We start from the raw sequence: 14648 nt of genomic DNA on the forward strand, positions 1-14648 counted from the left end.
CAACAGAGCAGGAACCTGGAGGCAGGAACTGCAGCAGAGACCATGAGGATTGTTGCTTAGTGGTTTGCTTACATTCAGCCATCTTTTCCATAGTATCCAGGCCCACATGTCCCAAGGTGGCACCACCCATAGTGGGGTGGGCTCTTCCACATCAATCATTGTCTACAGGCCAATACGACGAGGTCTTTGCTCTATTGAGGGTCCTTCTTTCTAGATGACCATGCGTCAAGCTGACAGAGAAACATAGGCAGCACAGGAGACAAACTGTGGCTGAGTGGCCAGCTCTTACCTTTCTTGCCAAGTGACCTCTATCAAGTTGTCTAGCATTCCCACACTAGGGACCATGGCAATAGGATCTATATCAGAAGGTGGGTTTCTTTCTTGGTAGAAATTAAATGAAACAATACAGCAGCAGTCATTACCTCCTATCTGGGCAGATAGGACCCCAATATCAGCTCTGATTCACAGTAATTTCTAGCATGGATCCTCAAACAGAAACAATGATGAGGAGAACAAAGTCTGGGTTTGGGACTGCCCCCAAGCTTGATAAGGTCAAGAACTTGGATTTGTTTAAAATAAACACCTTGAAGTTACAAACTCTTAGTGATGGAGTTTGTGGAGAAATTATCACCTCCTGGATGTCTGGGATCAACATGTGACTACCTGTAGTCATTAATTTTTATTTTAATTTGGCACAACCGAGGGTCACCTGAGAGAAGGGTGTCTCAGTTGAAAGATTGCCTAGATCAGGTTGGCCTGTGGGCATGTCTGTGGGGGAACTATGTAGATTGTTGATTGTTAAGGCAGGGTTTAGCACACTTTGGGTGGTGCATCTCCTAGGCAAGTGGTTCTAGGTTGTGTGAGAAAGCTGGCTAAGCATTAGCCAGAGGGATCCAGTCAATAAACCACCATTCATTCATGCTTTCTGCTTGAGTTCCTGCCTTGATGTCTTTCATTGATGGGTTGTGACCTGTAAGCCAAAGAAATACTTTCTTCCCCCAAGTTGCTTTTGGTCAGAGTGTTTTAATCGCAGCAACAGAGAAGCAGACTGGAATAGCATCTGTATGACTGTGTGTGTACATACATGCATATGGATGTGAAACACATGTGAAACTGGGGGTTTTATGTGTTTGTCTGCCTGTGGGGTAGATAGACATGTATGTGACAGTGATGGTGGGTATGTGTGTACAGTGTGTGTGCATGTGTGTATGTGCATGTGTGTGTGTGTGTTGTAAGAGTGCTGTATGTGACACAGATGGTATGCATGTGTTGTAAGACTGTTGTGTGTTCCTATAGCCACAGGCTTTTCCACCCATGCCCTAGTTCCATAATAAAATTCAGAGGCTTAATATCACTACCAAATGCCTAGGCTATTGGCTCATTCCCCAACTAGCTCTTACTTATATAGCCTGTTTATTCTATTCTGCGTACACCCCACTGCTATTCCTCAGTTTCACATGTCTGACTTCATCAGAGTCCAGGGCGAATCTCCCTGAGTCTGACTAACTCCTAGAGTTTCTGTCTCTCTACCAGGACTCCCACCTTCTATTTTCTGCCTTTTTCTAATAGATCATCAGTTTTTCATTGACAGGTGCTTCCACACAGAAAACAAGAGATTCTCTCGATAGTTCCCAGATGAAGTTCATGGACGTTATGCAGCAAAATGGGGATAAGAGGCTATGGGGACCTATGGGAACAAGAACCTGTGACTTATAGACCCTGCTACCACCTATGACATGACTCAAGGCTCTGAGGTCTTGTTTGTTTCTTTGCAGAGGGTAGTGCTTTTACTGTTGACTGAATTCAAGAAGCAGGAAGACCCAAGTGTGTAATCTCCAGGGGCACTGGGAGAGAGAGTGATGTTCCTCAGACTGTGGAAACACAGGCACCAGCTCTATCTACTGATGAGGAAATAAAGCAAAGAGGGAGACTTACAGAGAGGCGCGCGCGCGCGCACACACACACACACACACACACACACACACACACACAAAACAAGAAGCAAGGTGATTAAGAACAAAGACCGGTTTGATAAAGTTTTCCATGGCCTTAAATGAGTTACCTAACCCCCACAGAATGGGCAAGACCCAAGTTGGAGAGACCCTGTGACACTGTTCTTTTTTCTCCTGGATTACTGGCCAGGCAAGCACACTTCTTTAGCAGGCAGATGGTGTGAGGAAAGGTGCTGGCCACTGTGGTCCTTATGCGTGTTGCCACTGATTGATGGCTTACACTGTAGACTGGGAAGATAACAGCCAGACCTGCAGCTTCTTCAGTTAATTCCTTTCAGCTCCCCCTCAGATTCTCAGACCTCTCGAGCAACCCCCTTACCAGATTCAGATGCAGTCAACAAACATATATTGTCTACCCACCTCTATAGTTACACAGTCAGCTCTCTGTGGTACATTTTATATCCCCTGCGGTTCATAGTGGTTCTTGCTATTGTCATTTTTCAAAAGAATAACAGAATGTTAGGGTATTTTCAATATTCTGACCAATATGCCTTCCAGAGAGCATACATAAGAAAGCTGGAGGGGACTATATCCATGTCTCATGAAATCATCTTCAGGCCAAAGAGAACTGCTAGGAACCAAGGTGGACAGTATGTAATGATGACAGTGGTGTCATGGCAGGAAGATGTGAGTCATAAATGCAGATCGGTCCAGTGACAGAGCTGCTAGATACAGGAAGCAAGACAAGCAGAACTAAAGTGGGAACAGAGGAATCTTCCAACAGAGTTGGAAGCTTCTCGTCTGGCCTTTGGATTCAAAGCTTGATCAGTACAGTTAAACAATTAGGCTTGGCTGACATTTATTCTATGCAGGAAGAGTGAGCACACATTCATGCCAAGGACACAATGACCATTCAAGATATTGGGAATGTAAAAGGTAGCAAAGAGATCTGACTATGTAACTGTGGAAGGGGATAGACAATCTATGCTTGTTTACTGCATCTGTGTCTGGTGATGTGGTTGCTTGAGAGGTTTGAGAAGCTGAGGGGACCATGCAGGTAAGGGCATAGAACAAGCTGTAAAGCATTCGGGAAGGATGAAACAATCCTTAATGTGTTCCCCGACCATGACAAAATTAAACTGTCACTCACTTACAGGGTGATCTCTGGGATGGCTCCAGGCATTTGGAAATTAAACAAGTCTTTTTTTTAAAATTTAATTGACATCTTTACATCTTTATCGCACATATTTGTTGTACAGGGTGCCATGTTGCATCTGGACACTTTCATACGAGTGTGCATTATACATTGAGCCCCTTCTCCGTGTGTTCCCAGGTTTCTCCTCCTGCCTCCTCCTGCTCCCATCAGCCCTGTCCATTCCTTTACACATCTTTGCTGCTACTGCCATGTTCTATAAACACGCGTGATTTTATCTATCTGTATGAAATCTAGGAATCCCTTATGGGAGAAAGCAAATCATATCTGCTTTTCCAAGCCTGGTTTAATTTGTTTAATATGATGAGCTCGCATCCATCTTCCTGCAAACGATGTAGCTTCTTGAAGGCTTACAAATGCCATTGTGCAAACATTCACGTCTTCTTTGTCCGTTCTGTTGCTAGATGAATATGTATAATTAACCCATAGATTAAGGAAGAAATTTTAAGAGACGTTAGAAAATACTTCGAAGTAAACAAAAACAAAACTATAACTTGTTAAAATTTGTGTTGTGCAGCTAAAGCACTGGCAAGAGACTGAGTGAAGGACTCCAGAAGCCTCCTGTGAGAAAAGAGGCAGGTCCAGGGCAGGAGAGAGGGCTCAGTGGGTCAAGGGCTTGTGTGCAAATGTGAGGGTCTGAGCTAGATCCTCCAGAACCCACATAAAGCCAGACATGGTAGTGCCCATCTGTAATGCCCACTCTCCCATCAACAGTGTGAGGCAGAGAGAGGATCCCTGTGAGTTCTCAGGTCAGACTGCCTGGCACATGGCGAATGAGATAGACGCTGTCTTCGACAAGGTGACAGAGGACAACACTCAGGTTGTTCTCTGACCTCCACACATGAGCCGTGTCAGCGTGTATGTTTGCATTCATGCATGAACATAAAGACAAAACCCCTTTATAACATTTTATAGACTCAAATCGGTATAAAGAAATACACACGTTCTAGAAATCCAAGGTTGTTTTAGTGTTTGAATATTAATCATTGAAATTTACATTAACAATAAACCCAAGTAACCGTCTCCATAGGAGTAGGAGAAAAGTACTGAACGAAATTAAACATGAGCTTTGGAACACTTCCAGAAACTAGAAGATGAACCAATTTCCTGAATGTTTATGTGAAGCCCTTGGTGCTGAGACAGCAACAGCAACTCTTTCTGATGAGTAGATCAAGGACGTCCACTGTCACCTCATCCTGGGGTCAGTAGATCGAGGTTGTCCACTGTCACCTCTGTCCTCATTATCTCCAAAATCCTAAAACTTTCGAAGAGCCCAAGGAAAGGCTTACAAACTGGGAAGAAAGACATGAAATCGATCATTTTTATTCTCAGAAGATATGGTTGCAAACACAGCAAATCCTGAAGGTTCTAGAAACTAGTGAGTAACTGTAGCAATATCTTCTCCAAGCAGGTCAGTATTCAAGAGCCGATGATAGTTTTATGTACTGGTAACAGAGGATTAGAAATTGGAATGCTTAAATACTACTTACTAGGACTGTGGAGATGGCTCAGCCTGTACAGTGTTTGCCCTGAAATCACAAGGGCCCTGGTTCGATCCTCAAAAACTATATTATCATCATCAACAACAACAACAACAACAACAACGCCGGGCAGGAGAAATGCACTTGTGAGCCACGTGTTGAGTGAGAAGGAGAGACAGGCACCTACCCCAGCCTAGTGGATGAGCTCCAGGCCAGTGAAAGGCTGGGTCATGAAGGAGTGACAGCTGAAGATGTCCCTTGGCCTCCAAAAGAGGTAACCCAAAACTAACCTTCAGAATGAGTTTATCAACACAGCCTCATGACCATGGGGGTGGTGGTTGGGCCTTGAAGTGGGAGGTCAGAGGCAGCAGTATGGAGATTGAAAGGGAGGGGAGACTTCCCTTTAAAACCCAGAGAGGAGTTTCATTAAGAGACAGCTTAAAGCGTAAGATAGTCACCACAGCCCATGTCTCTGTGTGTGTTTTGTTTTTTATTTTTTTGGGTGGGTGGGGGGTCGAAAAGAGAGGGGGAAGGTAGGATGAGCAAGAACGAGGGGGAGGGGAATGAGAGGGAGAGAGAGAGAACCAGTCTGGCCAGATCTCTAAGCCAGTTTAGGGGCTGGCATCAGCATGGTTTGTTGGGAGTGGAAGAACATTTGTTTATAGGTAGTAGCGGCTGGAGCCCAGAGGTCTGAGATAGAGAGTCCCAGGTAGAAACCCCATGGGCTAACATTTCTGGCTTTATGCGCATGTGCATGCGCATGCTCACTCACACCCCCCCCCCCCCCCCCGCTATATAGACTATGAAAGTAAAAGGCTACTTTAGGGCCACTCTGCCTTTCTCCTGAAAACATCTGCACTCTCTGTATGTTGCATGGCCTGCTGCAGCAGCTAGATCAGGATGAAGCCACATATATTATGAAGACTCTCTCATCCCTCTCTCTCCCACTCCTCTTTCCCACTCTGGTCTTCATTGCTGTTGTCCAGGGCAAGAGGGAGAAGATCGTACAGAATTGAGTACCCCACTTGCTTTCTGGCCAGGCTGCCCAACACACTTTTTCTTCTGACATACCGTGGCCACTCATCCAGGGCGAACCCATACAAGTTGCTGGGCGTCCTGTAGCCCTCGCTTTCCTGTCCTTGGCATTCTGCCTTTCCTTGAGTTCTGCTCCGCGTGGAGCTTCCAGATGCCACTTTCTTCTCTGCCAGAGATACCACCTCCCATGGCTCACCGAGTCTCCCCTTCTCGTGTGAACTAGGACCAATCACTTGGGTCATGTGACCTTGTGACAGTCTGGCATTGTGGCAATAGGTAACGTTCAGATTCCTAACACTCCCTTTGCTACCCACTTCCGTCGCCTCCCCCATTCATCCATGCTCTGTAAATGGAACTTGCAATACCACCGAGGACAACCATCATATCACACCCCATCTTTGCTCCCTGACATAAACACTTACCGTATCTGTCCATTTCCTTCTTCAGAGGCTTCCAATGCCTCTGGTTGGGAGGACACTGTGGGAAAATACAATGTCTACCAGGGCTCCAGGAACTGAACGTTCCAGGAAGTGGGAAATGGATCGAGCTTGAGTTTCTGCTTCTCATTCCCCTGCAGTGCCTGACCTCTCTGAGCCTCAATCTCCCCATCTGGTTATTGGGTGTCACAATATTAATGAGAGACAGTGAAGGAGCGTAACCTCTACTTTTGTTTCCCAATCAGAAATATGCTGACTCCCTTGTCCTTTGGGAAGCATCCCTGGAGAGCATTCTGTGACCGAGTTCTACTTACTGGCTGATGAAGGTATTGCTTAGACAATGTATTTTAAAAATTAATGTAGCAAGATAATAATACCTGGTATTGATATAGTCTTTGGTCTGTTATCTTAATTATGCTTTATGAAGCTACTATAAAAGTGTTAAGTAAGATTACTGCAAATTAATTAATATTTATTATACTCCTGGAAGCTAAGTAGTACCTTCATAAATCAGGTAGAGGGAACCAAAGACAATTCTCCCGGATTCTGTAGGAGCTGGTGCTGCTAACATGCAGCAAACATTAACCCTCAGCTGCCAGCCAGGGCCAGCAGAGCCATCAGGGACCATCCTGGGAGAGGTCCGGCAGGAGCTAAAAGGACTCACCCAGGACCTGGAGCCCCATGGAATGACGTGCAGCCGCTGAGTGTCTGTGAGGGAACAGCGGCTGCTTCCCCTCTGACTGCCTTGGCTTTCGCTGAGTCCCATTGCTGGCTTCCTGACCTGAACTTTGTCCGTAGTCCACACTCATTCTTTCTTGAGGAGTGAGAGAAGGAGTGGATGGGATGGGAGGAGATGGGGTGACGGGCTGGACCAGACACAGGCTTAGCTCTTGTGCATTTGGTTGCTATGCACTGAGCCATGTCTGCTCCTGCTTTGTTCCGTGGTGGCACTGTATTTTGATGTCTACATACACTGTGATTGACATGATCAAAAATAAACATGCTTTCGCATAGCCCCCTGTTGCTCCCCACCACTGACTTCCTCTTGTCTCACAAGCGATTGATGTTTGGTTCTCTGAGGAGCCTAGCCAAGTTCAACCAGTGCAGGAAAAGAGGAGTTGGCTATTTGTCTAGAAGCCTATTATAGGCTCGGAATAGGCTGTGTGTGTGTGTGTGTGTGTGTGTGTGTGTGTGTGTGTGTGTGTGTGTGTATAAGCCATATGTAAATATTTACATAGTACCATATGTACAAGCCATATTTCTAGAATGTATTTAGATGTTGGGATTTAACTACAATGTGGTGGTGGTGGTGGGGAATCTGACATTGAGTGAAACCTGGTTGGAGTCATGTTAGCAAACAGCTTATGCGCCACCTGCCTCAGTTTCCTCTTTTTAAAGGTAGTGCCACCTCTCCCTGCAACCCCACACCTAATTGTGTTCCCAGGCACACATATAGTAAACACATAGTAACACATAGAGCTTTGCACATAGTGACACTCTGCCTCAATCTGGTTCCTGCTTCTGGATTTCTGCAAGTGTAGATTTTCAGATTCTCACGAAGGATTATGGGTTAGGTACCATGCAAATAGAAAATTTGGAAGAATATAAAATTCATATTTTTGAGGTCACCCCATCGTTCCCATTTGGATGGCTATTGTTGAAAGAATTCAGAGTTAGGCCAAGTGTCAGCAGGGCTGAGGGGAAGCTAAAGTAGGGTGCATTGCTGGTAGAGGCCAAATGGGGCAGCTACGGTGGAAGACAATATGGAAGGTCCTCACAAAAGTAAAATACGAAGTTACTATATAACCAAGCAATAAACATATTTGGAATGTATTCCAAATGCTCTGTAAAACTATAGCATTAAAGAGACATCTACATAAATTCCATGACATAGCCAGTCAATATCCACCAATAGAATTACTGTTCAGGAAAACACACACTCTCTCTCTCTCTCTCTCTCTCTCTCTCTCTCTCTCTCTGTGTGTGTGTGTGTGTGCTTTCATGTGTGTGTATTTGCAAATGTGTGCCTGTGTATGCATGTGCATGTAGGGTGCATGTGTGTAGTCACATGTGAATGTGTGTTTGACCTGAGCGTGAATGCAACCTCAGTTCCTTCCCCTACCTTGGTTGGCCATGATGTTCCTCACTTCTACCTTTCTCCAGTTCATTTTCATTTTTTGGCGGGGGGTGGGGGAGGCTGGTGTTCACACCAATGCTGATCCTTCACACAGTCCTCCCCAATGACACATTTGGACACTTTAGAATACATTCCAAGTGCTTCTTTTCAATGATGTTATCACATGAAAGACATGTGACTCCGGGGAGCCTTGGGGAAGAGGAGGCAGAAGGAGTATAAAAGCTGGGAGGTGGGTTGGGGATTTAGCTCATTGGTAGAGCGCTTGCCTAGCAAGCGCAAGGCCCTGGGTTCGATCCCCAGCTCCAAAAAAAAAAAAAAAAAAAAAACAACAAGAGCTGGGAGGTGGGCTGGAGAGAGAGGCCCTCTGGATCAACTGGGCAAGGCTCCTCTGAACTCAGAAACAGAAGCAAGTACAGGGCCTGCATGGGTCTGCACAAGGTCCTCTGCATAAATATATATTTATACATAATATCTTATATATATTAGGTCTTAGCTTATTATTTGTACAGGACTCCTGAGCATGAGTGTGAGTGGGTCTCTGACTCTTGTGCTTGCTCTGGGGACTCTTTTTCTCTTGTTGGGTTGCCCTGTCCAATTTAATACGGTCATTTTTTGCTTCATCTTACTGAATTTTATGTTGCCATGTTTGATTGTTGTCTCTTAGAAGCCTGTTCTTTCCTTTTAAATTATTAATGCCATTTATCATATTCAGATGCCCTGGTAAAACTACAGCGTTAAAGAGACATCTACATAAATTCCATGACATAGCCAGTCAATATCCATAAATAGAATTACTGTTCATATAAATGGCGTATGTTAGGAAATATAAACTTATATCAAAAAATAAGATTTATGTGTGATCGGAGCTTAAAGTTCTTAATCGTTTTGTTGCACATAAAGTGTAAAAAGGGATTTATACTGTGACAAAATTGTGCTTTGATCATTTGAAATAGTTTGGTAGTGTGACAAAAAAATAGCTTGTTCTTTTCTAACGAAAGAGAGGGAGTGGGTCTGGAGGGAAGGGGAGGTCAGGAAGAAGTAGAAGGAGCAGAGGGAGGGGAAATGATAGTCAGGACATATTGTATTAGAAAGGAACGTCTTCAATAAAAGAAAAAAAAGAGAAAATGACAAAATTAAAAATAAAGAAAAACATGTGACTCCCAAGTAAACCCTGGTGAGTGTGAATGTAGGGTCTGCTGCTATCCAGTCGGGAAGGCTGCCCTGTGTAGCAGTTCACAGCGTGGCCTTGGGTTTGGACACGATGCCTAACTCTTGCAGGACTATCGTGTTAACATGGGAAGGGAGCTCACCTCTCTCAGCCTACCTTCTGGTCTGAACATGTGGGATCTTTCTCATCTCCAGCTCCCTGGGGGACGTGATTAGCTGATACACAGGAAGTGCTCAGCACCAGGCCCAGATTAAGGATGGCTGGAGCCTGGCACTGTGCCAGTATCTGTCTTACCCATCCTACTCATTGCCTCATCCCCAGCCCTGCGCTGAGGCTGGTAGAGGCAGGTGAGCAGGGAGGCGGGCTGACAAATGACGACCTGGGAGACCCCCTGCCAATCCCTGGGCCCTCTGGCTAAGCTCTGGTCTCTGGGATTTACTGGCTCCAGCCCCCTACCCTTCCCATCGCCACCCTATCCAGATCTTCTGCAGTTTCCTGTGGAGAAAGCATGCCATGTCTTGACCACGCCCCATGCCTGTCCAGGCTCACCCAGTGGCCTCAGTCTTGCCTCACCCTTTCTGTGCTCAGAGACCTCAGTCCAGGAAAAGGAGTCTATGATGTCTGGGTTCTCTGGCATTTTTAGACTCCCACACCAGCCTCTCTAATGGAAATCCTAGGCACTGCTGTGATCTGATTTAATAGCATTGGGGCTCCTAGTCTCAGAGAGAAGCTATTCCCATTTCAAAGCACATCTCAGACATTACTGTCCTGACACACACCTTGTAGGTATAGGCGCCCAGCAGCTGAGTTTGCATCCAATCTACCATTTTCTAGCTGTGCAGCCACTGACAAATTGCTGAACTTCTCTGTGCTGCATCTGTACAACATGACTATTAAAAGTGTCTCCGTCTCGGTGTTACCTTGATAATGGTATATCTGGGACAAGCCTACTGCGGTCAACAGGTCCCCAGACCTGATCACAACTGACGCCATAATGGAAGTGTCATCCGGGCACTGAAGTCCAGAACATAGGCAGCAATGCATGGCAACCTGAGAAGAAAGACCTAGTCCATCAAAGCCATAGCTCTGGGAAGGTCTCTGAGTGTACTAATCTTGCTTTTTTTTGGCTTCTGTAGTTCTGCTTCTGGCTAACTGTTCTTGTTAACCGAAATATGTCAACCTAGGATTTTTTTTTTTTTTTTTTTGTGTTTAAAAGCTAACCCTGAAAAGGGCTCAGGGCAATACTGGGATCCGGAACACCAGTGTGGTCACTGACAGAGAAAACCTTTCTATTGGCTTAAACTGCAGTCTGAGTGGCCTTCTCTGGTGGATTCCCCACACAATAATTCTCTTTTGTTTCCAGTGAATATTTTTCATTATAATCCTGTAACCGTTAGCCAGTTTTCCCATGTTTGCATATGTGTATGCATGTGGTGCATGTGGATGTATGTGTGTTTGTGTGTAGGTTCACATGCATGCACATGTGCATGTGGAGGGCAGAGGTTGACCTTGTCTTGAAGTTCCTGTGAAGATTTTATGTTTTTGATACAGGGTCTCTCACTGGCCTGGAGCTCAACAGCTGAGATCCCTGGGCTGCTGGACTGGAGAGGCTTAGGGATCTGTCTGCCTCCCTCTCTGTAGTGCTGGGACTTTAAGCCTGTACTACCATGTCCAGCGCTCGCTCTCTCTCTCTCTCTCTCTCTCTCTCTCTCTCTCTCTCTCTCTCTGTCTGTCTGTCTGTCTCTCTCTTCCTCCCTCCATCCCTCCCTCTCTCCCTTCTTTTCTTCCTTTGTTTATCTATCTATCTGTCTGTCTGTCTGTCTGTCTGTCTATCTATCTATCATCTATCTATTCATCTACACATTCATCTAATTATCTAAATATCTATATATCTTTATTTATTTGTGTGTGTGTATTTTGGGGATCAAATTCCAGTACTCATGCTTTTTTTTTTCCTTTTTTTTCGGAGCTGGGGACCGAACCCAGGCCCTTGCGCTTGCTAGGCAAGCGCCTTACCACTGAGCTTCAGTACTCATGCTTATAAAGCAAGCATTTTAGTTTCTGAGCTGTCTCCCCAGCATCGTCTGCATTTTCTCCTTGTTTTGTTTTGTTTTTGTTTTTGTTTTTCCCACCCAAGCCTCCTGGAAGTCACAGAGAAATCATTCAGTCCAACTCACTTCCTGCTCCCACCGCCTCTCCTGGCCTCATAGGTGCTGGAGCTGTTGGCCAAGTGAGCAGAGATGTTTCTCGGGCTCCCGTGAGACGGGAGGCAGTGTCATTGACTGTAGCTTTAGCTTTTGTGCTTCCGGCAGTGGCCATCTTCAGTCATGCAGCAAGCAGTGCTTGGATGTTTACTGTGAGCCTGGCCCAAGAAGTCAACATTCCGGGGGAATCTATGAAAGGCTTCCCCGCGCCTCTCCTCCACTCTGCCAACCATCCAAACCCAGCTCCGTAAAGAGTTTTTAGAGGGGAGAAGTCAGGGTGATGGTCCCATCGCCCCCTGTGCTCTCACTCTCCTACGTGTGAGAAGCACAGAGCTCAGGCCCCAGCAGGCTGTCTCCTGTTGGGCATTCTCCTGCATTTTCCAGCCTTGGGTATCAGGTTTGACTGCAGAGACCCCTCTCAAACTTGAAGTGAGCAGACTCCCGAGTCTTGGGAGGAGAGGTGGGTGGCGCATGGGTGGATTCTCCCTTCCAGTCCACGCAGAGATTTTCCACACTCCTTGGTTTCTGGAATTGGTGCAGCCACACTCTCCTTCACCTCTGGGTCTTTGTAGATTGTTTTCGTTTACTCTTGTTCCCCCCAGAGCCCGGGACAGTAGCAGAAACACAAATAAATTAATAACTTATTCATCCTTAATTTAGAGGTGGCCAATCAGAGCCCCCCCCCCCACACACACTGCTTCCTCAGAATGGGATTTTATGCAAAATTCTACGAAACTCCAAATGGTTATTTGTAAAAACGTAGGGAGCCGTGTCATGAGAGCCACAGAGGGATATGGTTTTTATATTTTGGAAAAACCGAGGTGTATACAGAACGACTCCCTGTGGGAAAATTCCTAGACTACCAGTATTAAGCCAAGGTATATACCAAACATCGCCTCCCCAGTGAGCAGTAAAGTAAGATATGAGGGGGTGGCATTGGACCCCCATGCTTTTCAGGACTCTGGGAGAGGGGAAGAATCTCTCCCAAGCAGGTGAGACAGCAAACGCATTTGCAGCAATTCTGCCGCAACAAATTCATTTTCGGTTGTGAGATGGTGCACTGCAGACAGGGCCTCATCGGATCTATCATTAGGGTGCTAATGAGGAAACATCACACACCTATCACCTGAAAGCCGCAATCGAAAGCCTCACCGTACCTCAGGAAGGAGCTGGAAATGGAGTAATCAGCGTCAACAAAATCTATTGTTCCCAGAGTACAAAATTGAGGGATTATTTCTACTCAGAACCAAAAGGAAACCTGTTTACATTTGTCAGCAAAATGATCACATTTTATACCATTAACATTTGGCAAGACCGAGGATCATCCATTAGCTAATCTGCAGATGCCCTGACCACAGATTCAGGGAAAACAAAGAACTTGCCAGATCCGGGCTGCCTGGTCTGCATGGAGCCCAGGATGGGAGCTGACGCTGCTCCTGGGTTTCTGGCCAGGTGCCATGGGCAACAGGGAGTGGACGACCCAGAAGCTAGTGGGTGCTGGGAAAGATGTCACTGGAGTCATGTAATGTCGTGATGACCGCTAGCATGGTCAGATGTGTTTGGAGTAGCCAAATGGGCTACTTAGTGGATTTCTGTCCCAAGGATGGTGGCCCAGTGCTAGTGTATTTGGTTGAATGTTCTTTCTCAGTCCCTCTTTTCTTCTCTTTTGCCCATTCTCTTTTTCCTCCCTCTTCTTTTTCCCTATGAATTTTTTTGAGACAAATTCGAACAACATAGCCCGCAATGGCCTTGAATTGTCATTCCTTGTGCCTCAGCCATTTGGGATGGCAGATGAACAGGCACACCTGGATAAGAGTCTTTTCTTAAATCCCACCTACCCCAGGATAATGGCTGCATGAGAACCCAGGTCATTCTTGACCACAGCTTTCCCTGAGGATATAGATACTTTTCCCTGAGCTTTTTCATGTCAGTCTTTGGCAGGAGTTAACTTGCTCTAATCCTCAGGCTTCCTCCCTGCCTCAAAACAAGTTTCTCTTCAGAGCTACAGTTCACAGGAAGCAAGCCTCATCCTTGAAGCACACAGTCCTTGTGATGCTAAGAAACAAAACCTGGTTGTGAGGAGGCTGACCAAGTCAGGATTCAGTGTACAGAGGACAACTCTGCTGACTTTGGGGACAGCCAGCAGGTCCATGAATAGTTGCTGTACTAAGCACCATCAACCAGCCTTCTACTGTGTCTTCTCAAGTTGCTAGTTTTGTAAGTACGAATCTGCGGATTCATTCTGAAACATACCCATAGGATGTATTAAGTGACAAGTACCATCCAGAATCCTTCGTGACATGTAACAGGAGCACAGGTGCATTTATTGAAGGAACGAATGAGGAAATTCTGACCTCCCAAGAACCAACACACTGTCAAGCTGTCTTGGTCCTCAAGCTGTCCCACATCACAGAAACAGGACAACAGCAGATGCAAGCAGGTCCTTGGAGCAGAACTGCCTCAGATACTTGTTACATGCATAAAGATGGATTTGTGATGGTGGGGATTGAAAAACATCAATGTAAACTCCACTAAGTCAGCAAACAGGCCATCTCATGTGGGATGGGAGTAGCTTTCTATTGTTAGAGTTGAGCTAAACTCTAGCCAAAAATTTTTCAACCCGGAGGTCTACACAGATGTCCCTGGCCAGTGTGACCCTTAGTCATGCTGAATCACCAGGTAAATCTGCGGTCCAGACAACACACTGCCACTCTGCACCCTCTTTGTTTGCATGCATGTTACCTGTGGGTCAGAGTGTATGTGGGGGGGATGGATGTGTCCTCTTTTGGAAGCTAGACAGTGAAAGCTTCGAGAAGCTCCGTGACCTTCTCGTGTGTTGTTCTTTCTGCTTAGACCATCCCCACACCACTCTATCCTCATGCTCTGTAAGTGGGACCTCCACTCCACAACCTGTCTCTCATCTTGGAAGTCAACTTTTCAAAGAGGCAGCTACAGGTCACTCCACCCAAACTTGTCACAGGATTCACATCCTTCTCAGAGCTTAATCAGCATTCGTGGTCA

The sequence above is a fragment of the Rattus norvegicus genome, chromosome 1 (assembly GCF_036323735.1).
Source record: "Rattus norvegicus strain BN/NHsdMcwi chromosome 1, GRCr8, whole genome shotgun sequence".
Classification (NCBI taxonomy): Eukaryota; Metazoa; Chordata; class Mammalia; order Rodentia; family Muridae; genus Rattus; species Rattus norvegicus.